At 39.1% G+C, this 24,679-nt stretch overlaps 1 protein-coding gene and 1 gene segment (V, D, J or C); one reads left to right on the top strand and one right to left on the bottom strand.

The window, feature by feature from the left end:
• LOC132023362 (probable non-functional immunoglobulin lambda variable 11-55) overlaps positions 1-24,679 on the bottom strand; it is a 1,024,259-nt gene that overhangs the window by 844,237 nt on the left and 155,343 nt on the right.
• The window catches only part of ZNF280B (zinc finger protein 280B), an 82,932-nt gene that overhangs the window by 31,435 nt on the left and 26,818 nt on the right, over positions 1-24,679 (top strand). For 5 of the 7 annotated variants that reach the window (XR_009405943.1, XR_009405938.1, XR_009405937.1 and 2 more), the window contains one exon: positions 20,362-20,421. The exons of the other annotated variants lie outside the window; for them this stretch is intronic. The gene's annotated coding sequence lies outside the window, so the exon portion shown is untranslated. The remainder of the gene's footprint in view (positions 1-20,361; positions 20,422-24,679) is intronic. 7 annotated transcript variants of the gene reach the window in all.

Genomic DNA, 24,679 nt, shown 5'->3' with positions numbered 1-24,679 from the left:
TTTATTTTTCTAAAGAACTTTTAAAAATTTTATTTTTTTTAAATAAAGGATTTAAACTTTGCCTACCTTTGTTTACAGCTTTGAATCCCAAATATTTTGATGGCATATTTTCATTTTTACGGAAGTCATCATTCTACATACTTTTTTGAGTAAGTCAATTCCAAAGGTTTGCAGACTGAATGTTTTAGACTGAATTTATAGTTTACTGTGAATTGAATTTTCCATAGAGCTTTGAGGGTATGCACTGGGGGTAAACACTAAATGTCTTTATATTCACACATTCTTTTCAAATTACTACATGGGTTATTAAAAATATTTGATAAAAATATGAACTTTTAATTCTAGAAATCTGTCCCCCCACAATGAATATCGTATAAAAGGTAGAAGTGTGAAAACATTCATTTGAAAGAAATTTCTAATAACAAAACATGGAAATGCTAAAAATTATTCATGACATCTAGGTTGTAGAATAAAGAATTTGATCAAATATCAAGGGTGGTTAGATATCAATAGTGGGGAGTTTTCCCCAAATTGACCCAGCAGGATTCTTCCTAAAACTGGCCTAAAGGCAGAGCCCGAGGTGGGAATATATTATCTATTGCTTTATAACAAATTACCACAAATTATCACAAAACTAACAGCTTAAAAAAATTATCATCTCCCACTGTTTCTGAGAGTTGGGAATCCAGGAGCATCTTAGTTGGGTTGTTGTGGCTCAGAGTTCCAGGAGGTACAGTCACCTAAAGGCCTGACTGAGCCTGGAGGAATTGCTTCCAAGATGGGTTACTCACATGGCTATTGACAGGAAACTCCAGTTCCTTGCTCATTGTGGGAGAAAGCCTCAGTTCTTCCATATGAGCCTCTCTACGGGGTTACCTAACTGTTCTCAGGACATGCCTAGCTGGCTTCTAGAACAAGTATTCTAAGGGAGTGAGCAAGGAGGTGCACTGTGCACCATCTTTTATGACCTAGTCTCAGGCATTTTAGTCTGTTCTTTCTATAATATTCTATTCATTAGAAGTAAGCCGAAAGTCCAGCCCACATACCAAGGGGAAGGTAATTAGCTTCCACCTTTTAAGAGAAAAAAACAATATGGGCATAACTTTAAACTACCAGATTTCACACCTGGGCCACATTATTTATTACATACCTCCTAGAATGCAAAATACATTCATCTCCTGAATCTTACCATCTAAATCAGGTCTAGATGTGGATCAGGTTCTAGGGTGGTATTCCTTACATGAAGTATCTCAAGTACAGTTGCTCTAGATCTTAAGAACTGTGAACAAAAGAGATGAGTTATGTGCCCACCTACATTCCCATGCAGTACAAAGGCGGGGCAAGCATAGGACAACCTTTATACACATGTCTGTTCAAAAAGGGGAAAGGGAGATGGCAGTTATTTGTCAGTTGCAATTCTGAAATCCCACTAGCTACATGTTGGCATTCATTGATTAACACTCAAGGTCTGGGAATTCTCTTGGCTTTGATCTCAGGACTCTTGATTCTGCCCTATGATATACTTCCTTTTTTTATGAAAGAGTACATGATTATAGATGAATTGTTTGCTTAGCCTGTTTCCTGCTCATACCAGGTAGAAGACCAAAGTTCTCTTTTCATTTTGTACTCTCTGGCCCTTTCAGTGCAAGCTAGAGACATCTCTTCAAGTATATTCCCTTAAAAACGTTGTGTGTCTCCTGTTAATCTTACTGGTGTTCATGCCAAAAAAGTCTACTCCAGAGCCACAACCATACAACTTAAAATGTTTTTTGTGCTGAGACAGCTGAGGGACAATACCCTTAAGCTTAGTAGAAACCCTATTGTGTGATTGAGGTTATCATCAGAGGACCTTGGCTTGACTGCATGGTGCTCTGGTGTATCACCGTTCATCTTTCTGAACCTTAAAGAATTTTACAGTCATATTCCCATCTTTACACTTCATTTCTTCAGTGCCCTGGGTATGCTCTTTGCTTGGTAGACATTAATTTCAGCATCTTTTGCCATCTGAAGAAACTGGAAATTTTTCAAAACCTGCAAGTTCTGGCTCTTGTTTTATTTAACACTCCCACCCTTAACTTTATCCCCCCTTCATATTGCACTATAAGCACCAATAAGAAAAAGCCAGGTGGTGCTTTCAGCTCTCTGGCTGGAAATCTCCTTAGCTAGATGACTTGATTACTTAGGTACATTTTCTACTTTTCATATAACTGAAGGTATTAGTGTTACCAAACTTTCTGCCACTACATAACCCCTTTTTCAATTTTCTAATAGAATGTTCCTCATTTTTAAGCCATACTGGAGAGTTCTCAAAATTCAATTTTGTTTGTTTGTTTGGTTTTTACTCAGTCTTGCACTAACACTCTTCTCAGAGTCCTCCCAGCTTTTGCCCACTGTCCAGTTCCAAAGCCATACTTTAGATATTTATTATAGCAGCATTCCTCTTCCAGGTGCCAAGATCTGTATTAGTTATCTATGACTGTGTAAAATATCAGGGCAAACTTAACAGTTTAAAACAACTTTCAAGAGTCAAAAATTTGGAACTGCTTAGCTGATTAGTTCTGGCTCATCTTTTCTGAAGTTGCAGTTAAGGTGTTGGCTGGAGCTCCAGCATCTGAAGCCCTAACTGGGGCTGGAGGATCAGTGATATGGTCTGAATGTTTTTGTTCCCCAAGGCTCATATTGAAATCCTAAGCCCCCAAAGTGTTTATTAGTAGATGGGGCCTTTGGGAAATGATTAGGTCATGAGGGTGCAGCCCTCTTGAGTGGGATTAGTGTTTTTATAAAAGATCTCACAGAGCTCCCTAGCCCTTTCCACCATGAAAAGATACGAGAAGCCTCACTTTACCTGACCATGGTGATACCCTGCTCTTGGACTTCTAGCCTCCAGAACTATGAGCAGCAAATTTCTCTTGTTTATAAGCTACCCATCTGTATATTTTGTTACAGTAGCCTGGATGGACTAAAGCAGTCAACCTCTAAACTTAGATGGCTCTTGGCAGGAAGCCTCAGTTCCTTGTCAAATGTTCCTTGTGTGATGTCAGATGACTTCTAGCAGAGTGAGTGCAAGGAAGAGCAAGGAGAGCAAGGAGAGAGCTGCAACCTACCTGGGAGATGAATAACATTACTTCTGTTGTATACTATTGGTTACACAGACCAATCTTGATATAATATGGAAGTTGACCATATGTAGGCAGGAATACCAGGGGGTAGAGAATCCTTGGGGGCAATCTTGGGGCTACTTCAGGGAGAAGGGAACGCTAGACTTTTTTTGTGATATTCCATAGGAAATGCAGATAAAACTGCTAATGGTCACAGTGTTACCTTCCCACTCTCCAGTTTGCTGTTTTGGCTGACACTGGCAGCCTGAGATGAGATGTTTTTTAGGGGTAAGTACATTAGTTTAAAAACTTTGAATATATAATTAATTCACATTCTTCAAATATCAAAAAGTTTAACAATTCTCAGATTCTTTTTTAGCCTTCTAGATTATTTTTTCTACCTTTTTAAGATAGTGGATTTATATGATACAGTTTTCCTCACCTTGCTTTTTTGTTTTTGAAAATGTAACAATTTCACCATGTCTTATGGCATATAAGTTGACAAAATGGTTACCTAAAATCATGAAAAGACTAATTAAAAACTTTTTTTCTGGAGTGTTTCTTTTTAAAGATTTTATTTATTTATTAGAGAGAAAGTGTGTGAGTGGGGGAAGAATAGAGGGAGAGGGACAAGCAGACTCCACACTGAGTGCAGAGCCTGATGCAAAGCTCAGAATGGGGCTAGATGCGGGGCTTAATTTCAGGACCCTGAGATCATGACCTCAGCCAAAATGAAGAGGTGGGTGTTCAGCACACTGAACTACTCCGGTGTTTCTAAAGATTACTAAGGGCAATCTCTAATGCACTAACATGAGATTATTGTAAAGAAAAAAAAATCTGGCTATTTCATAAAGAAGACAACATAGCTACTTAATAAAAAAAAATGCAAAATACTCAATAGATTCCCTTTACTAGCCCCTCGACTGTGTCCTTAGCTCAAAAAGCAGCTCCCTTGCCAGAAGACTAATTTACCTTATGAAACAACTTTTTATTGGGCCACTGAGTCCAGAACCCTTTCAATTTGGAGCTCTGAGTTTGTTTCAGACTGTGCTTAAACTTCTGAGGGAATGCACAGTGCTACATGAGAGCTTCATGAGGGCTTCTTCAAGAGAATGTAAATGGTGAGGTGATGGGAAATAGGGAGAATGAAAGGTCATCTGTTCATTCATTCAACTAACAAATATTTTTTAAATTCTTTTAATTTTTAAAATTTAAAAAAAAATTTTTGCAGCTTTTTTTTCTTTTATAAAGATTTTATTTATTTATTTATTTGACAGACAGAGATCACAAGTAGGGAGAGAGGCAGGCAGACAGAGAGAGGGAGAAGCAGGCTCCATGCTGAGCAGAGAGCCCGATGCAGGGCTCAATCCCAGGACCCTGGGATCATGACCCGAGCCGAAGGCAGAGGCTGTAAACCACTGAGCCACCCAGGAGCCCCAATTCTTTTTTTTTCCCCTACAACTTGTAGCTTGCCTTTCACTTTCTTAGTATCTTTGGATGATCAGAGCTTTTACCTTTTTTTTCTTTTTTTTTTTTTTAAGTAAGCTTTTTGTCCAACATGGGACTCCCAACTCAGACTCATGACTCCCAACTTAATCCCTGAGATTAAGAGTCACATCTACTGATGGAGCCAGCCAGGTGCCCCAGAAGCTTTACTTTTTATGAAGTCCAATTTATCATTTTTTTTTCTTGTATTCTTGGTATCCTTATGCCTTGTCGATGGCAAGCTTATAAAAATATTCTCTCTCTCTCTCTTCTACCTAAGTCTTTATTGTTTTGGCTTTCACATTTAGTTCCATAATCCATATTGAATTAATTTTGTATTTGGTGTGTGTTAGGGAGTCAGAATTCCTTTTTCTAACACAAATATCCAGTTGTTTTAGTATATTTATTAAAAGCATTTTTTCCTTTGATTTTCATTGGTAGCTTTGTTGAAAAATCAAGTAGTCGCACTTGTAACTTGTAACACTTGTAAATGTGTTGGTTTATTTTTTTTATTTCTCCAACTTTATTGAGGTATAATTGACAAATAAAATTGTATATATTTATTTTTTATTTTTTGAAGATTTTATGTATGTATTTGACAGAGAGAGAGATCACAAGTAGGCAGAGAGGCAGGCAGAGAGAGAGGGGGAAGCAGGCTCTCCACTGAGCAGAGAGCCCAATGTGGGGCTCAATCCCAGGACCCTGAGATCATGACCTGAGCCGAAGGCAGAGGCTTAACCCACTGAGCCACCCAGGCGCCCCTAAAATTGTATATATTTAAAGTGTACAGTGTGAGGATTTGGTATATGTATACATTGTGAAAAGATGTCCATGATTAAGTACATTAATGATTCTATCATCTCACATAATTACCTTTTTGTGTGTATGTAGTGAGAATACTTCAGATATGTTGTCTTAGCTAATTTAAAGTATACAATACAATATAAAGTGTTGGTTTCTTTTTGAAACACCTATAGCACATGGTCTTGATTACTATAGTTTTATAGAAAGTTTCAAGATTACTAGAACTATTCTAGGTCCTTTAGATTTTTGTGTAACTTTAAAATCATTTAATAATTTCTGTCAGTCCATTGGAATTTTGGAGTTGGTTTGAATGTCTTTCAATTTGGAGACGTTTAATATCTTAAAAACACTGAGACAGTTTTCCCTTCTTTCTTTCCAAATTTACGTTTTCCTCAGTTTTATTTTTTGAACCAGAATAAAATCTCTGATTTAATTCAGGATTGACCTCGATGAAGAACATTAGAGGAGATTTGTCCCTTCCACAAAAATATTTCACAGACTTTTGTTGGTAATATTTTAACACCTTTTTAAGAAGAAAGTTTCCAGTAACATATATTTTACTTTTTATTTGATAATACATCATTAAAATATAACACAAAAATTGGCACTTTCTGGGAGAGGATGCATATCTTTCTGAACAGTAGGCATGTGTTAGGTCATCAGGCTTTGGCATGTACAAGCTCTGAAAATGAGTAAGATTTTCCATGTATCAATTAAAACTTCATGAATCACAAAGTTCAGGGAAACATTAAAGATCTTGAAAGCATGCTTGTCATGTTCTTTGACATAGGGGCTATCCCAGGGATTTTTCATGAGGTTAACACATTTCAGTGGTACATTCAAGTACTGTGAAAGCATAATTTTCATATTACTGAAAACATAGTTATCATATAAACAGTATGCAAATGCTTAATTTAACTATCCCATTAATGAGCAACCAGAATGGCAAAGCTCATTCAACAAGGACAGAGTAACATTTATGTATGTATTTATGTATGAATGTATTTATTTATTTTCAGAGTAACATTTATATAGTCAGTGGGGAAAATGTTGAAATAAGATAGCTAAAATAGATCTGCTAAATTAAATACAAAGCTGGTTAGAAATCCTAAAACTATAACCCTTGGTATTATCTTTTCTACTTCTTCTCTTTTTTTATTAAATTAATTAATTTATTTAGCAGAAAGAGAGAGAGAGAGCAAGTGAGCATAAGCAGGAGGAGCAGCAGGAAAAGGGAGAGGGAGAAGCAGGCTCCCTGTCAAGCAGGGAGCCCAATGCAGGACTCAACAGGAGCTGAAGGCAGATGGGCAACCAACTGAGCCATCTAGGCGCCCTCTATATTTTTCCAATCTGTTTTCTATATGCTAATGTAAATGTACCATTTATAAAATATCTGGATCCATTTTTAGACAAATAAAATTAAACAAGTTTTTAAGGTCGGATGGAACCATTTAAAAAAATCTCTAGTGTGATATTCCAGAGTCATACAATTACCTTTTTGTTGGATTTCCACATTTTGGATTATATTTTCTTGTAAAACACTATTTAAAAAAATATTCCTATAAAAAGTTATTTTAAAATAATCTTATGATCACAAGAAGTTGCAAAAATAGTACATGGAGTCCCAAGTACCCTTCATTCAGCTTCCCACATTGGTGATATCTTATATACATGAAACAATTTCAAAAACAGAACTTGATATTGGTATAGTACTGTTAACTAGACTACAGACCTTGTCTAGTTTTCACCATATTTTACATGCATTCATTTGTGTGTGTGGGGGATGTGTGTGTAGTTAGTTCTACATAATTTTATCCTTAGTTTACATTTGTATAACCATTACCACAGTCAAAATACAGAATTATTCCACCATAACAAAGGAATCACCTCATGCTACCCCTTTATATTTGAATACCTCTCCCATCTTTGTTCCCTGGCAACCTTAATTTCTATAGTTTTGTCAATTTTTTTTTTTTATCATGGAAGAAATACATGTTAACTGCTGGCAGTGATGGAAATACATAAAGATTAGAGGAATTAAATAAACACTTAGAACTACTCAGGCCCTGACTATTATCATTTTTGATGAAACCTTTTTAAGATTTGGATGTTAAGATATTTTGAGGATGGCACAAAAGAAAATATTTTTCCTAGGCCAAGGATTCACACACCTAGTCCTGAACTCTTTCTTCACCCTTGTAGGCAGAGTTTTCTGCTGAAAACATTGATGGATATCTCTTTGGGGGGAACCTTCCATTCAAGAATACATTCATGCCTGAGTTCACTCACTGGATGAAAACTCATCAGCTCCTATACTGGAGACATTCTTCTAGGTACCAGGAAGAATATATCAGAAAGCAGAAGGGCAACAGATCCTGTCGTGAAGGATCATCTCTAATATTAGAGGTTATGATTGTTTGGATTTTCCTGGGATCCATCAAAATGATTCCAGTCATGGAGGTGCTGATGTAATAGGGTCTTTGGAATCTAAAGGATTTAAATATTCATTCATTCATTCATTCATTCATTCATTCAACTTCACAAAATTTTCATTACAAAAAGAAAATGATTTGGGAACAAATTCCACCGTCTTGGGTTTATAGTCTATTTGAGAAAAGACTGGGAAAATATATAGCTCAGAAAATATATTATCATAACACTTGAATAAGTGGGGTAAATCTGTCTGGAGAAGTCAAGGGACACTTTCCAGAGGAGGTAAAATTCTGAATGAAATTTGACCTTTGAGAAAGACCAGATGGAGATAGACATAATGGGAATGCTAGGCAGAGGGGTGGGGTTGGTCAGATGATGCATTCTGGATGGGAGATCATTCTACATAAAGTATTAGGGAAAAGAAAGAAATGTGTTATCCAAATAATTGGAAGTGACTTGACTGATGCAAGGGGCTGAGATTTTGGGTCACAAATGCTAAAAGGGGCTGAGAATATTTCAGTTAGGCTTTTGGACTTGAAGTCTTAGATTGTGTATGTGACTTTTGAAGGGAGAAATGTGTGGAGCATACTTGTAGTTTAGGAAAACACTGAAGGAGAAGATGTTTTCAAGAAGGAAGATGTCAGTACTTTTAGTGGGTAGTAAGGGGGCAAGTTAGATGAAAAGTAAAATGTGCCCGTGAAGTTGTCAATTAGAAGCTACTTCCTGACATAATTAACCAGAGCACTTGAGGAGGTAACAGCCAGGGAAGTCCTGCAGATGTCTGAAAAATGAATGGGGTGTGTGTGTGTTCGCGCGCGCACGCATGCATGCTTTCTGAGTAGCAAGCCACAACCCCCACTCTTCTATTGAAAGAGCTCAGAAGGGCAGAGCAAACACAAATCTGTGGAAATAATGGTTTTGTTTTTGTTTAAAAGGGAAGAGGGGGGCCCCTGGGTGGCTCATTGGGTTGGGCTGCTGCCTTTGGCTCAGGTCATGATCCCAGGGTCCTGGGATCTGCATCTGGCTCTCTGCTCAGCAGGTAGCCTGCTTCTCCCAACCCTCTGTCTGCTTCTCTGCCTACTTGTGATCTCTCTCTGTTAAATAAATAAAATCTTTAAAAAATAAATAAATAAAAGGGAAGAGGGACTGGGAATCCAGGCATAGAGATCTTGTTTACATCTAGAAAGCATCATTTTGGGGCATAGGACTTAGAGAGGACTTAGAGAGCAAGAGTTAGCAAAATAGCTTTTGAGTTTGACTTCTTTCTCTCCCCCCTTGCTGTTCTAGCTGGTTGCTGCTTGTACTTCACTCCTGAGAGACAAATAACAAAACAAAAAACCCAGCTCAGGCCAAACTGGATTTGCAGCCTAAAAATGGGACAGCAGATATCAGCAGCACAGCAGGCAGTGTCTGAGTATTTCTTTCATTACTCATCCTTCTCTAGGCCCTAAATTTGTAAGGAAAAAAGATGAACAGATTGTAAAAAACAATGTTATCAGGAGAGAAAGGGATTTAGGGGATGGTAGAATCGAACAGGTAGATGGGACAAAACCAATGGAAGAGAGCGGATGGACTCTACTGCACTATAAGCCCTGGGCTTGGTTCCTGATTAGATCACTCTCCCTTACTTAATTTGATAGAAGTAGCACTTCAGTGCCTTCTCCTTACACCTTTCTAACCTAAATAGCTGAGATCCCTGTAGAATGGTCACAAAAATTAAGACATGTAGAAATGTATACACCATGAAAAGAGGCATCAACTCAACATTTTAACAACATGAGTTAGAATTTTTTCAATTTTTTTAAATTTAAATTTTAAGTAGGCTCCATGCCCCACATGGGGTTGAACTCAAGGCCCAGAGATCAAGAGTTGCATGCTCTACTGACTGAACCAGCTAGGTGCTCCTAGAACATCAAGATTTAAAACAAGTGTAATATTATCAAATATAAAATAAGGAAAAATAATGGAAACAAAGGATTGAAATAATTTGTTGCACCAAAAGACTTACAACAGTTCTCCATGCCCTGCATAGTTTCCTCCCTAACATCCTCAAAATTTTGCCAAATATCATCTTAGTGTGGCCTATTGATCAGATTATTTAAAATTATATCCTCATGTCATTCTTTATTCCCATTTTCTATTTTATTTTTATCTATAGCACTTATCACTTTCTAACATGCTACACAATTTATCTTTCTGCTCTCTCTGAAACATATTCTCCAGAAGGTTATTGATCTGTGTCCTTAGTGGCTAGAATGTAGCCCAACTCATAGTGGGTACTCATAAATACTTGCTGAACAGATCAGTAAGTGAAGAAATGTAAAAGACATAAGAATAAAACATAAAAAATTTATGAATTTATTATCTAATAAAGCAAGGGCAAAAGGTAAAAAGGAAGGAAGGAAGGAAGATAGAAAGGGGGAGAGAGAAGAAGGGAAGAAGGAAGGGAGGGAAGAAAGGATGAATAAAAGAATATATATCAACCTGGACCTAAAATAATAAATGATATCTGTGATTTGAAGATGATGTGAGTTGGGCGCTGGGATGGAACCAAAAAGAATTGAGAGGTTGCTAAAGCACTTAGTGTTTAGTTGTAGGTGAGCTATCAGTAGGAGCACTGAAGGCTTGGCTGGAGCACTAGGATCTTCTTTCTCTCGTGGCTATTGGCAGGTGTTGGTAGCTTCCCATGTGGGCTTCTCCATGAGGCTGTGTTGGGCCCAGTATTTTGCTTTCCACAAGACAAGTGATCCAAGAGAAAGCAAGAAAGAGCAACCAAGACAAGGCACTAGCTTTTTGTAATCTAGTATCAGTGTTCACATCCTATTACTTTTGCATTCTACTTGTTAGAATCCAGTTTTATACAGATAGATTAAGGATGGGTTCTGTATATTGGTCCCCATGTTTTTGTGCTTTTTTTTTCCCTTCAGGTGCAGACTACGGCCATTACCCAGCCTGCACCAATTGCTTTAAATATAGACCAAATGAGCATGTATCTCACCAATTAGAGCCCTGCTTTGTATGCCCCATGAAACTGCACTTGACATCTGCTAGCCTTGATGAGAAAAATCCTTGCCCTCTAAAGGACCCCAAACTGCTTTGTAGCTGTCTGACCCAGAGGCTGTGCTGCTGAAATGCCTCTCTGAGACTTGTAAGCCCTTCTCTGATTCTCTTCCTACCTGGGAATTCTTTTCCTTCTTTTTTTTTGGGTGTTGGCCTGGTGTCACTCTTTCTGGAGAAGGTTTACAGCTGTGAGGGACCTCTCTGCTCACCTGACCTTTCTAAGTGCCACCCAAACAAAGCTTTCTGTGTTTTACTGTCCTTTTGTCACAGCACCTTTTACCCTTTTCTTCCATCAATGTTAGATCCTCAAACTCACTAACCATGTTTCTTTGATGTTGAATAATTTGAGATTGTATTTGGAACTTTATGAATGATGGATTGCATTGATGTCAGATCCATTATAGTCCTCTAAGTAATTTTGATGTTTTTTAGAGATTATATATATATGTATATGTATACATACATATATATATATATTTTTTTTTTTTTCTGTCCAGTATAGAGAGAGCACAAGGAGGGGGAGCATCAGACAGAGAGAGAAGCAGACTCCCTCCTGAGGAAGAAGCCTGATGCAGGACTTGATCCCAGGACCCCAGGATCATGACCTGAGCCAAAGGCAGATGCTTAACCAACTGAGCCACCCAGGAGGTGCCCCAGTAATTTTGATTTTTTATAATAGGTAAAAGTTTGGTTGGGTTCACACTGGAGAGCCTATCTCTTGGATGGTAGGTAACTCAAATGTCAGTCAATCCTTTTGTCCTTATTTAGGCTTCTTGGGACCTGCCTAACCACATGCCTCATTCAGAGATGAGCTAGAGAGTTAGGCAAAAATTATACACAAATGTCAGTTTCCCCCTCTGTGGCTCTCTTTATAGAACCCCCAGCTTCTTTTTCAGTAGCTGTGTTTTCCCTGAAGTCTGTCAATTGATTGCTTTTTCAAGACAGATAGACCTTGGGTTTATTTTAAGAGTTTTAGCCATGTCAGTCCATACTAACTCTAGCCTAAAAGCCATAAAAATTGGGAACTCTGTTTTACTATACCTGTTAAAAAATATAAATTTCTATCCAGGACTTCCTGCATTTTCTTCACTGTCAGGTGTTCAGATAGTTGCTTTTTAAAATTTTTTTTAAAAATTTTAAAGATTTATTTATTTGAGAGAGGAGGGGGAAGGGCAGAGAGAAAGGGAATCTTAAGCAGACTCCACACCAAATGCTGAGCCTGATGCTGGGCTCAATCTCATGACACCGAGATCATGACCTAAGCCAAAACCTAGAGCTGGATGCATAACTGAATGTGCCACCCAGGTGCCCCCAGATAGTTGCTTTAAAATTTATTTTTCCAGAAAGCATAGTTGGTATCTGCATAAGGTTCTGTACAGTTGGAGCTTATATTAGATATACCAAAAGCAGAGCTAATCTATCTTTTAGAAGAAGACTTCCAGTAGTCCTACAGAGCAGTTAGATTGTACTTCATTTGCGTGGACTTTGTCAAATGTCCACCAAGAGCTAGGAAGAGTGGGACAAGCAGCCACAGGTTTGTGGGACAAAAAAGGTGTTACTGAGTTCTTCTTATGCATAGCTTCTTGAGTGTGCAAGTACATCCCAAAAGCATTCTGTGTGCTCTGTAGAATACTCTGTCTGGGACCCTCTCAGAGCTTTCACTCAATAGTGAGTAACCAGCTCTTTCTCGCCATATGAAAAGTGACTTTTCAAATAAGTGTTAGTGAATAGGAATGAAGGAAAGTGATGAATCCCTTTGTCAGCTGCACAAGGTGTCAGCCCTATGAGGATAGGGACCCTGTCTATCTTGTCTGTGCTGTATCTGGAACTGTGGGCCTGAGCCTGGCATGTAGTACGTGTTCAGTAAATGTGAATGTTCAGATGGGAGAGTGACAGAAGGTGAATGAGGCAGGTCAGTGGACCAAGAAAGTGATACAGAGCCTGAGGCTCTCCCAGTGCTAGCTCCTGATGTCCATTCTCCAACCACCAGGGCAATGATTAAAGTGAAGAACAAAAGGATCCAAGCCACAGTGGAGATGCCCCAGAAATCTGTCTCTTGTCATACAATAGGGCAAACAGCCTCCAGTCTCTCTTATTCCCTCCCCAACCCCTGAGGAGGGAGAGGATTCTGTAAATATATTCTGCTACCCCTGGTTGTGCCTCCTCACATGGGACATGGAGCTCAGGCATTCATCTTGAGGTGGAGCTGGTTGGAGATGGGGAGGGCATGGTCAGTGACTCCTTAGTGACTCTGGGAGGACCCAGAGGTCCAGCCACTGGACCCTTAAGAACAAAACAGAGGCAGGGTCACAGGTGTCTGGTTTCCCAGCTGAGAGTTCAACCATCAGACAGACCCTCCCAGGTTGTTCATATCGAAGTTTCTCTTCTTACTTGATTTCTCAAAGGTCAGCGTGGTGAGTATTTGGGAGGATAAATTAACATGTTTGTGTGGTTTACTGCATTCACTAGAAAATGAGGGTGGTCCTGGGGGAACTAGAAAGAGAAAATACTGGCTGAGGTGAACAAAAGAGAATAAGCACACTTAGGGGTCTAAGTGTGGGAATAGAGATGTTCAAGGAGGAAAGAATGTTAAGTGTCCAGTTCCAAGTAGCAAGGATCTGGACAAATGACAGCGGCTTTCCTGATATGAAGGCCTTGGTAATTAACTGCAGAGGAACATATGAGAAGGCTGGTCAGAAAGGGAGAGGGAGCCATGAACTTAGAAGAGCAGTCTGTATCAGAGATAGGGAATAGTCTGCACTTCAAAATGGGACTGGAGGAGAAGACGATAGGGAGATTGGACAGGATCTCCAGGGAATACAGGGTTTTGTTTGTTTGTTTGTTTTTATTTTTTGCTTTTGTTTTTTGTTCTTAAAGAAAGAGGAGCCTCTGTTATTCTGGCAGGATCTGTGCATGGAGGGCTGGGGTAGGGGTGGGATAATGCTTCTATAACATAAACTCATTTGTTCTTTATGTCAGAGTTCTTAGGTTCTTGTCTGCCAATGATTCTCCTTATTTATACTATTCATGCAGATTTCCTATTATTAAAACATACACGTGGATTTATGGGGCAGGAAGCTTTTAGAAATGTGGATTCTCTGCCCTCACTCCAGGCCCATTGAACCAGAATCTACATTTTATAAAGTCCTCGGGTGACTAATACATTAAAGTTTGAGAAACACTGGCCTAATGCAGGCTTAAAGACAATAGTGTGGTTTTGGCTATGCACTGTCCCAAATGTGTCACACTATTTTGCGTCCAATAAACATATGCAGCAACTAACTTCCTGTTTTCCTATTTGGTGCATTGTATAGTCAGGAGTAATGACTTGAGGCTTCCCATTGACATGGCAGGCATGTCCCTCTGATCTCACAAAATCGATAGAAATGACCAGGAATGTTTTATTAATAATAAGATTAATTATATAACATCACTCCTTTATTTGGTTAGTAAACATTTGGAATTACCTAAATGCTATAATATTGCATTAGTGCTGAAATCAAAATAATATTAAATAGTCTTTCAAATATTTATATACATGTTTCAAAGATTTATTTATTTCAAAGGGGAGCAGGGCAAAGGGAGAAGGAGAGAGGGAATCTCTAGCAGACTCCCTGTTGAGTGAGAAGCCCAACACAGGGCTCCATCCCAGGACTCTCAGCTCATGATCTGAGCTGAAATCAAGAGTCAGACCCATAGTCCACTGACTGAGCCACTCAGGTACCCCTTGTATATTTTTTAATAAGTGGGAAGCTGCTACATTAATCTTATATGGCAGGACCTGTGTATAAAATGCAGAAATATGAGTGTAAATTTTGATAACAATTGTGGAAACATTGAGAACAAAAATTAAAGAATGCATTCAAATTCAGAAGTATAGTTTAAAATGATTGATTGTAGTTACAGTAATATTAGTAAAGTTTTAGTATAAAGGACCTTTTTGAAAATTTTCATAATTTTTAATACTTTTTATTTTATACAATATATAAATGCTACATTAAATGCAACCCAATCAAATAAATGTTACTTATTTTTATATTTATTTATAAATAAATACAGAGTATTTCTTCTCTTTGCACTTAACCAGCAAAGTACATCATGGAGGGTGCTCCTTTTAGGAGGAAATGTGTTTGATCTCAACCCTTAGATATGATCCAGTTGTCACTATTCCTTCTGGATTATGAAATAACTGGATTTTGCTTTTCCTGAGTCAGTTCCTTCCAAATCATTCATGTATTTCTTCCGCTTCGGCTAAGGTAGTTAGAGGAGTCAATCCAGACCCTTCCCTTCACCTTTAATACATGGTCCACATTTAGGTTGCTTGAGAGTTGGTATGTCTGATCATGCAATCTCTTTATCACAAGGACTAGAACATGTTTTTGTCCTGGTTTCTCATCTGAATCTACCACTGTGCCTAACACCATCATGTACCAGCCAGCAGTGGTACTCAGCCTCATCCTCAGGCTGGGCCCCTGTGAGGGTCAAGGCGGCTTTGCCCCCAAGGATGGAGCCTGAGAATCGGGCAGGGGTCCAGAAGTGTTTGCTGTTTGTGTTGAAAATCAGTGTCCTCGGGGAATGGCCAGGCTTCTGCTGGAACCAGTATGGATAGTGAGCATTGGTGACTGCTCCAGTGCTGGAGGTGCAGGTGAGAGTGACTGTCCCTCCTGGGGACACAGTCAGTGAGGGCTCCTGAGTCACCACTGCCTCAGAACTGATCCCTGAAATGAAAATAAACACATGTTAGGAATGAAGAATAAAGACAGAGGGATTCCCCCCCAAAAAGGGTGGCCTCTGAAATCTCCATGAACCTGGGAATTGGGTGAGGAGAGGGAGGAGGAGGAGAAGAGTCCAGGTCATGGTTTAGATGTTGGAAGGACCCCTTGCCCCAGAGCTGAGGGTAGACTCTCTGATGGCTCTTTATCTCCTCCTGGGCTTCTGTGGAAAGGGGGTGTGTTTGAATGTTGCATTATGCAAATCTGAGCCCTCTATCTCCCAGTCCACTGCACAGGTCCTCAACCCTGACAGCAGCTACACTGTCAGGGATGGGTGGGAGGGCAGGGGACAGGCCAGGGATGGCTGTGTGCTGTGGATTTTTTCCTTGGGAGGAAACAGCTGCTCTGAAATTTTACACAATGTCCATTAAATTGGAACCATTTGAGTTCCTGCCAGTCCTCTCAGAAGATACACAGTGCCCCTTGCTGGCTTCCTTGTGCTGAGGATGTGAGGTCTCATTCATTTAACAAATAACTATTGATTTACCTTTTTGTCATTGCAACTGTATTTGGCAGGTCATTCTACATTCATTGCTTGTCTTTTCTTGGTTCATTCCTGTTTATACTTCTTTCTCCAGTTGTTGAGATGCCATCCTAGTGTCAATTGTAGTGTTATATAGTCTCAATTTCTTTCTTTTTTTTTTTTAAAGATTTTATTTATTTATTTGACAGAGGGAGATCACAAGTAGGCAGAGAGGCAGGCAGAGAGAGAGGAGGAAGCAGGCTCCCTGCTGAGCAGAGAGCCCGATGTGGGACTCGATCCCAGGACCCTGAGATCATGACCTGAGCCGAAGGCAGCGGCTTAACCCACTGAGCCACCCAGGCGCCCTAGTCTCAATTTCTTATCTGAATGTTTTGAGTGATTAAAGGAATTGTTTCATGACCAGGTGACTCTACTGAAGTTAGGAATTTGAGCCTTACATTGAATTACCAGCTAGTTTAAGTCAGATTTCAATAATTGACTTTAGAGAACTTTAAGAAAGAATACCACCAAGGACTGAGGGTTAAAGCTTTTATTGTGAATTGGGGAGGTTAGTCAGCTAAATTTTCAAGCAAGTCTATAGGACTAAGCATACTGTCCCACCATCCCCACAATGGATAACTGGGTTGGGTGAGCTTTCTTGGTTTGTAGTGCTCCATTCATAGTATCCAACATTGGTACCAGGAGAAGTTATCAGTGCCTATGACTCCACTGAGAGAAGACAACTGGAAGCTTTTGCTTGGAATCCTCCTAGCACCAGCCCATGTTGCCTCATCCTTTGGCTGATTTTCATCTGCATCTTTTTTTGTAATAAGCCATATCTATGCATGCAACAGGTTTCAGTAAATTATCTGAGTCTACCTAGGGAATTTCAAGACTGAGGTAGTCTTGGAGACTGTGGAACTTGCAATTTGCGTCAGAATCAAGGATGTTTTGGGATACTTTGGATTTTCCAGCGTCCAGGCTCACATCAGTGACATCAATCTGAGTCATCTGTCATAAGGCAAGTCCAAATCTCTTAATTACCTTAATTAAAAAACACATTGTTGCTAAAAAAAAAAAAAAGAAGTGATAACCATCATGTGAGCTTTAAGTGAGTCATCTTTTTGCAGGTGGAGGGTCTTGTCTCAGTGTCAATGGCTGTTGACTGACAAGGGTGGTGGATGCTAAAGGATGGGGTGTGTCAATTTCTTAAAATAAGACAATAAGGAAGTTTGCCCTGTCAATTGACTTTTTTATGGACCCTCAAATCTATGGTCAATTAATCTTCGACAAAACAGGAAAAAAAATACAGTGGAAAAAAGTCTCTTCAATAAATGGTGCTGGGAAAACTGGACAGCTATATGTAGAAGAATGAAACTGGACCATTCTCTTACACTGTACACAAAGATCAACTCAAAATGGATAAAAGACCTCAACGTGAGACAGGAATCCATCAGAATCCTAGAGGAGAACCTAGGCAGTAATCTCTTCGATATCAGCCACAGCAACTTCTTTCAAGATATGTCTCCAAAGGCAAAGGAAACAATTGACTTTTTTAAATGAATGGTTTCTCTAATAGTATGCACTGCTGTTCATTAGCATTTTACCCTCAGTGAAACTTCTTTCATAGTTGGAGTCAATGCTCTCAAAGTCTGCTACTGCTTTATGAATAAGTTTGTGTAATATTCTCAATCCTTTGTTGTCATCTCAACAAGCAATATAGCATCTTCACCAGGAGCAGTTTCCCTCTCAGGAAACCGCTTTGCTCATTCATAAGAAGCAACACATCATCCATTCAGGTCTATCACAAGTTTATAGCAATTCAGTCACATATTCATGCTCCACTTATAATTCTAGTTCTGTTGCTATTGCTACTATATTTGCAATTATTTCCTCCACTGAAGCCTTGAGCCTATCGAAGGTTGGAATCTACTTCTTCCAAACTCCTATTCATGTTGCTCTTTTGATATCTTCCCATGAATCATAAATGTTTTCAGTAGCATCTAGAATAGTGAATCCTTTCTGAAAGTTGTCCACTTACTTTGCTCATATCCATCAGAAGAATTACTCTCTATGGCAGTTATAGACCTACAGAACAGATTTCTCCAGTAACAAGACTTGAAAGTCAAAATTACTATGGATGTTGTGCTAGCAGTTATGAAATGATATTAATCTCATTATATACCTCCATTGGAGCTCTTAGGTGACCAGGCTTATTGTCACTGAGCAGTAGTAATAATATTCTGAAAGTGATCTGTTCTTCTGCACAGTAGGTCTCAACAGTGGGTTTAAAATATTCAGCAAACCATATTGTAAACAGATGTGCTGCCATCCAGGCTTTTGTTGTTCATTTATAGAGCACAGATAGAATAGATTTAGCATAACTCTTAAGTGCAATAGGATTTTTGGAATGGTTAATGAGCATTGGCTCCAATTTAAAGCCATCAGCTGCATTATCCCTAAGGAGAAAGTTAGCCTGGTCTTTGAAGCTTTGAAGCCTGGCATTCTCTTCACCTCTCTAGCTATGGAAGTACTGAATGGCATCTTCTTCCAACTGAAGAATGTTTCATCTACATTGAAAAATCATTGTTTAGCATAGCCACCTTCATGACTTAGCTATAGCTTCTGGATAACTTGCTGTAGCTTCCACATCAAAGCTTGATGCCTCACCTTGCACTTTTATATTATAGAAATGGGTTCTTTCCTTATGGCTTATGAACTGACCTCTGCTAAATTCAAACTTTCAATTCTACAGCATCTTCACCTCTCTTAGCCTTCATAGATTTGAAGAGAGTTAGGGCCTTGCTCTGGATTAGGCTTTAACTTAAGGGAATGTTGTGGATGTTTCAATCTTCTGTCCAGACCATTCTCACTTTCTCCAGTGAGAATGGTTCTTTTGCTTTCTTATCATTTGTGTATCACTGAAATAGCACTGTTAATTTCCTTCATAACTGTTTTCCCCTCATAACTTCACTAACTGGCAAAAGAGACCTAGTTTTTTTGCCTCTATTGGCTTTGGGCAAGTCTTCCTCATGAAGTTTAATAATTTCTAGGTTATGATTTAAAGTGAGAGTTGTGCAGTTTTTAATTTCACTTAAGCACCATGGGGCCATTGTAGGTTTATTAAGTGACATGATTTTAATCTTGTTCTGAATCGGGAAATGGGGAAGCCTGAGGCTAGGGAAAGAGATGGAGGAATGTCTAGTTGGTGGAGTAATCAACACATATTTTTTGATTAAGTTTTCCATCTTATATGGGCAGGGTTTGTGGTGCACCAGGACAGTGACAATAGCAGTATAAGTCATCACTGATCATATTTCACCAGAACAAATATAATAATAATGAACATGTTTGACAAATTCTGAGAATTAAACACAAAATGTGATACAGAGACATGAAGTTAGCCAAGTTTGGAAAAAATGGTGCCAATAAACTTGCTCAGTGCAGGGTGACAACAAAACTTCAGTTTATAAAAATGCAATATTTGTGAAGTGCAATAAAGCAAATGCAGAAAAATAAGATATGCCTGTACCACTATCCTCTATTAGCTTCAGATATGTTTCATAGACATTCATGTCCCTCCCATAAATATGCTGAATATTTACTATCCACAGAATGGCACATGCCATTCTCTCTGTCTATTAGGACTGATGGAGAGTAGATGGAGGGAGCCATTCTCTGGCCTAAATTTTCTGGGCTATCAGACTTTGTCACAGTAATTTCCTGGCTCTGAGATGGCAAGCTTTTCCACAAAGATAATGGGGAACTCTTCCAGGGCAACCAGGTAGTAGGAGTAGAAGAGGCATGATTGGTCAGAGGCAGAAGGTGAGGCAGTTGCAACACGGCAGACACTCCCATGATGGGCTCGAGAGTTGACAAGATCCCTCAGGGTCCTGAAGAGGGATGAGAGGGGTAGAACCTGGTAACTATGCATCATTAAGTCTCTGAATGCAAGTTACACCTGGGAGAGTTGGTGGGCTTGGATGAACCCATAAACCATAACCCATTAAAAAGGATTAGTCTCATAACGTGATTCAGGGGAGACATTTTGGCTAGTTACATTCAGCTGCTGGAGAAGGCATGGTTCAGTCCTAGAGAAGGGCATTATGGAGGGTACCACTACATCCATTACAGTTCACCTCATGTCCATGCTCAGATCTCCAAGCTTCCTACAATGAGTCTTGGGAACAATTCCTCCTTGCCAAATATTTTACCTGATGTTTTTATTATTCTTTTCTCATGACAGGTGGTTCTACTAATCCAGGGTCATATGGCTCCAAAGGCTGAAGTGTTTGCCTCAAACAGAGTATGTAGAACACTCACTTATCTCTAATTTTTCAAACCTAGCCTCTTTCTTGGTCATCTGAAAATGGGTCACAGCAATTTCTCCAGTTGTAGAAAATGTGTTTCCAGAACCAGAATAATCCTAGTGAAGCACTGTGATTATTTTTTGAGGATGAAAGTTGTGACATATGATACTTTATTTTATATTTTAGAGGTATCCAAAAAAGTTCTAGACTAGGGAATCCCTAGGGCACTGGTGTGATGGGCCCCTGATTCTTTATAGGGTGGGTTCCCCATCCTCAGGAACTTTGGTGTCTTACTAAAGACTTTGATGTACTTCCACCTCTTGCTCAACTTGTTCAAATAAATCAATGTCAGCAATATAATATATCATTGTCAGATTCTGTACAATACACGGATGGTCCAGTTTTCTTGAGGATATGCTGTCTATGAAGAAGAGTAAAAACAGTTTGGGGGCAACACCTTAAATGTACTGTTGTTTACTCTATGTGAGTGTGAACAGCATTTGATACTCTATATGCCAGCTGATAGGTATGGAAAAGTGAGCATTCACCAGATTTATGGCTCTATATGTTTAACTGAAATAATGATAATTAATGTGCTCTAGAAAATATGCTACTCAAGCAGAACAGCTTTGACTGAGATACTACTTGTCTGAGTTTGTAATAGTCCACGTTCATCTGGCAGGATCCATGTGCTTTGGTTGTTGTTATTGATAGTTTTTGTTTAGAAGCCAGACTGAAGAAATAAAGGCAGGCATGTTGGGGACTAGTACCAATACATCATTAAGTGTAACCCTAATCTCTACTATTTTCCTACAATAATAATATTTTATAAATTACTATCTTAAAAAAATGGAATAAGACATAGTTCCAGAGGCTTTCTGTTGGCCTTTTCAACTACCCATACTCTTACTTCTTGGCCTACTTCACCAGGACAATAAGCAAGTATCTCCATACTGCTGACAGTTTCTGCTGACAGTTATGGGAAAATGGCCCCTGGGTGATTCTATGTCCCTTATAGATCTGGTGTAAGCTGTATCTCTAGTAGATGGGATAAGCAGATATCCCCACTGTACTGGAGGGCATGGTGATACTCTTGGTTCCTGAGTAAGAATGTCACTTGAATCATGTGTTCTACAATGCTTAAAATATCTCTATAGTTCCTCTTCTCCAAGGTATGGTTCTTTAATGACACAGAGGTCACTTTGGGACAGGATTGGGGGAATCACTGTCCTTTCTATTGGCCAAGTGGTAACTTCCTCACAGCGTCCCAACCCAAATTCAAGTGAAAGGCTTCAAGGCGGGCATGTGGGTCACTCAGTTGGTTAGGCATCTGCCTTTGGCTCAGGTCATGATCCTGGGGTCTTCTTCTCCCTCTCCTTCTGCCTGCCTCTCCCCCTGCCTGTGCTCTCTTTCTCTGTATATCCTTAAAATAAATGAATAAAATCTTGGGGAAGCATAGGTGGCTCAGATGTTAAGTGTCTGCCTTTGACTCAGGTTTTGATTCCAGAGTCCTGGGATCAAGACCCATGTCTGGCTCCTTGCTCAGCATGAAGCTTGCTTCTCACTCTCCCACTCCCCCTGTTTGTGTTCCATCTCTTGCTGTGTCTCTAGCAAATAAATAAATAAAATAACAAATAAAACATATTTATTATTTATATACTTTTATAAATTTTATTTTATTTTTTCAGTGTTCCAAGATTCATTATTTAAGCACCATATCCAGTGCTCCATGCAATACATGCCCTTCTTAATACTCACCACCAGGCTCACCTAACTCCACAACCACCTCCCCTCCAAAACCCTCAGTTTGTTCTCAGAGTTCACAGTCTCTCATGGTTCATCTCTCCCTTTCTTTCTCCTAATGTCCTCCCTGTTATATTCCTTACTCACCACAAGTAAGTGAAACCATATGATAATTGACTCTCTCTGCTTGACTTATCTCACTCAGCATAATCTCCTCCAGTCCCATCCATGTTGATACAACAATTTGGTATTCGTCCTTTCTGATGGGGGCATAATATTCCATTGTATATATGTGCCATATCTTCTTTATCCATTTGTCTGTTGAAAGGCACAGTTTGATGACTGTGGCCATTGCTGCTATGAACATTAGGTTATATATGTCCATGCTTTTAACTACATCTGTATCTTTGAAGTAATACCCAGTAGTGCAATTTCGGGGTCATAGGGTAGCTCTATTTTTCATTTCTTAAGGAATCTCCACACTGTTTTCCAAAGTGGCTGTGCCATCTTGCATTCCCAACAATAGTATAAGAGGGTACCCTTTTCTCCACATCCTCTCCAACACTTGTTGTTTACTGTCATGTTAATTTTGGCCATTCTAACTGGTGTAAGGTGGTATCTCAAATAGTTTTGATTTGAATCTCCCTGATGGCTAGTGATGATGAACATTTTTTCATGTGTTTGTTAGCCATTTGTATGTCTTCTTTGGAGAAGTATGTGTTCATGTCTTTTGCCCATTTTTTGACCTGATTATCTGTTTTTTGAGTGTTGAATTCGAGGAGTTCTTTATAGATCTTGGATATCAGCCCTTGGCCTTTAGTGTCATTTGCAAATATCTTTTCCAGTTCTGGGTGTTGCCTCAATGATTTGTTGACTGTTTCCTTTGCTTTGCAGAAACTATTGATCTTGATGAAGTCCCAAAAGTTCATTTCCATTTTTGTTTCCTTTGACTTTGGAGACGTGTCTTGAATGAAGTTGCTGTGGCTGATGTCGAAGAGGTTACTGCCTATGTTCTCCTCTAGGATTTTGATAGATACCTGCCTCACACTGAGGTCTTTTATCCATTTCAAGTCTATCTTTGTGTATGGTGTAAGAGGATGGTCAAGTTTCATTTTTCTACATATAGCTGTCCAATTTCCCTAGCACCATTTATTGAAGAAACTGTTTTATTTCCACTGGATATTTTTTCCTGCTTTGTCGAAGACCATTTGACCATAAAGTTGCAGGTCCATACCTGGGCTGTGTTCCACTGGTCTATGTGTCTGTTTTTGTGCCAGTACCATGCTGTCTTGGTGATCACAGCTTTGTAGTAAAGCTTAAAATTAGGCAACATGATGCCCCCAGTTTTGTTTTTCTTTTTCAACGTTTTCTAGCAATTCAGGGTCTCTTCTGATTCCATACCAATTTCAGGATTGTTTGTTCCAGCACTTTGAAAATTGCCAGTGGAATTTTGGTCAGGATTGCATTGAAAGCATAGATTGCTCTGGGAAGTATAGACATTTTAACAATGTTTATTCTTCAGATCCACGAGCATGGAATGCTTTTCCTACTTTTTAATTTTTTTAAGATTATTTATTTATTTATTTGACAGAGAGAAACCACAAGTAGACGGAGAGGCAGGCAGAGAGAGAGAGAGGGAAGCAGGCTCCCTGCTGAGCAGAGAGCCCGATGCGGGACTCGATCCCAGGACCCTGAGATCATGACCTGAGCCAAGGCAGCTGCTTAACCCACTGAGCCACCCAGGCGCTCCTGCTTTTCCTACTTTTTATGTCTTCTTCAATTTCCTCCATGAGTGTTCTCTAGTTCCTCGAGTACAGATCCTTTACCTTTTTGGTTAGGTTTACTCCCAGGTATCTTATGGTTCTTGGTGCTATAGTAAAAAGAATTGATTTTCTAATTTCCTTTCCTATATTTTCATTGTTAGTGTATAAGAAAGCAACTGATTTCTTTGCATTGATTTTGTATCATGTCACATTACTGAATTGCTGTATGAGTTTTAGTAGTTTGGGAGTGGAGCCTTTGGGTTTTCCATATAAAATATAATGTCATCTGTGAAGAGAGTTTGACTTCTTCTTTGCCTGTATGAATATATTTTATTTCTTTCTGTTTTCTGATTGTTGTTGCTCGGACTTCTAGTACTATGTTGAACAACAGGGGCAGGAGTGGGCATTCTTGTTGTGTTTCTGATCTCAAAGAGAAGGCTATCAGCTTTTCCCCATTGAAAATGATATTTGCTGTGGGTTTTTCATAGATTTTATGAAGTTGAGGAATGTTCCCTCTATCCCTTTACTTTGAAGAGTTTTAATGAGGAGCAGATGCTGTATTTTGTCAAATGCTATTTCTGCATAAATTGAATGGACCGTGTGATTTTTCTTTCTTCTCTTATTGACTTGTTCTATCACTTTGATTGATTTGTGAATGTTGAGTCACCTTGTATCCTATGGATAATTCTCACCTGGTCATGGAGGATAATGTTTTTAATGTACTGTTGGATCCTATTAGCTAGGATCT

This window comes from Mustela nigripes, chromosome 8, assembly GCF_022355385.1.
Source record: "Mustela nigripes isolate SB6536 chromosome 8, MUSNIG.SB6536, whole genome shotgun sequence".
Lineage (NCBI taxonomy): Eukaryota > Metazoa > Chordata > Mammalia > Carnivora > Mustelidae > Mustela > Mustela nigripes.
This window is presented reverse-complemented; position numbering and strand designations above follow the sequence as displayed.